A 1971-nucleotide genomic window follows, 5' to 3' on the forward strand; every position below is an offset into this window, starting at 1 on the left:
TGTCAATGGTCTTTTTTGAAACTTTGCATGCAATTTTATATATTTAATTAGTTATTTTACATGCTTTAGGTTCTTTTTCAAATGTAATCAAAGTAGTATACAAACACAGATCAAAACAATATCAATAGGACTCACAGAAATTACATGGCATAATTCCAAATAAACAGCCAAACTCAAGGTCTGATGCAAACAAGTCCAGACAAGAAGCAACAACTTTTTATCATCTTCTGCCAGTATAAGGTGGCCACAGATCAGGAGTGACTTGAAGGCACATAACACATCATTGTAAAATTATAGGGCCATTGCTATAGACCCTGCTTCTGCCAGCTATACTTCTGATTTTCTGCACTTCTGAAATACAGCCTGAGTAGAACACAGAGCAGGTGATGGGTAACTTAAAAATTGGCTCTCTTAAAAACCGACATATGAGGGTATACAAATATGATTGCCAACTTGTCTGGATATTCAGCAAATGCAGATTTTGTTTATTGTTTCTAATTTTTGGGAGCCTCTGGTGGAGCAATGGATTAAATCAGTGAGCTGCTGAACTTGCTGACCGAAAGGTTGGTGGTTTGAATCCGGGGAGTGGGGTGAGCTCCTGCTGTTAGCTTCAGCTTCTGCCAACTTAGCAGTTTGAAAACATGCAAATGTGAATAGATCAATAGATACCGCTCGGGTGGGAAGGTAACGGCGCTCCATGCAGTCATGTCAGCCATATGACCTTGGAGGTGTCTACGGACAACGCCGGCTCTTCAGCTTAGAAATGGAGAGGAGCACCAACCCCCAGAGTCGGACACGACTAGACGTAATGCCACAGGAAAACCTTTACCTAACCTTCAAATTTTTAAAATCTTCAAGTGGTTGAAGGATTTGCCTTTCTGGCAGAACAAATGCAAACCATCAGCTGTGACTGACGTCTCCTTGGGGGCGGGCTTCTCCTGACTCCAGAATTTCTCTATGGAGGCAGCTACCATTATACTTCCAGTGGCCGCTAGGGAAAGACCTCCAGAAAGGTCATAAACTAATGGAAATTTCCTCGTCTAGTTTTCTTGTGTCTTTTTTTACATTAGAACTGCACAATTCAACAGTTTATTTACACCAAGAGACGAGCAAAGCAGGAATTTGGGGGGGGGGGTGCTAATCAGATGCTTGGTATAAAAGCCTTCAAAACTAGCTATGTAAGATTTGATTTTTTGGGGAAAGGGTGCACAATAAGGAGTGATGACAGGGAGCATAAGACAGATTGGGAGGAGCAAACCTGTTTGCCATGTGATTATTTGAATCGCAATATTTCTAAAAGGTATGGAGAGAACAGAAAAGAGTGTGGTTGGGCTCCCGCTTGCATCCCTTATGCATCCAGCCATCATAACTGGTTGCATACAGAGTCCATTTTCCCTCTTTGTGTGTGATGAGGTTCCAAGTGAACTTCAAAACTCCCAGCAGGAGGAATTTGAGGGGATATTTTTACTGAATCAAACATGGCATTTACAAAAATGTTGATGCATGCAACTTTATCCACAAAGCAATTCACAAATGTCACATTAAGAGTTTGATACTATTTCCCTGAGAACAAGCATAAAGCAGGTTCCTTTAAAGAAGGTTTGTATGAATCCTATCATAGGAAAGAACAAACTTTTTGCTGCCAACATTAGTGCAGGAAGCTATAAACACTTTTGTTGTTTTATTGTACAGTACTTGGGTTTTCGAAGTCACAGTGACACAATGGGTTAAATCCTTGTGCCGGCTGAACTGCTGACATGAAGGTTGCTGGTTTGAATCCACGAGATGGGGTGAGCTCCCGTCTGTCAGCCTTAACTTGCGGAGACATGAGAAACCTCACAGCTGGTAACACATCTGGGCAACGTCTCTGCAGATGTCCAATTCTCTCACACCAGAAGCGACTTTTAGTATGTTCTCAAGTTGCTTCTGACATGGGAAAGCCTTGTGTTTTCTGCTGCCTGGGTTCTAGTT

Source organism: Anolis carolinensis, chromosome 2 (genome assembly GCF_035594765.1).
Source record: "Anolis carolinensis isolate JA03-04 chromosome 2, rAnoCar3.1.pri, whole genome shotgun sequence".
Lineage (NCBI taxonomy): Eukaryota > Metazoa > Chordata > Lepidosauria > Squamata > Dactyloidae > Anolis > Anolis carolinensis.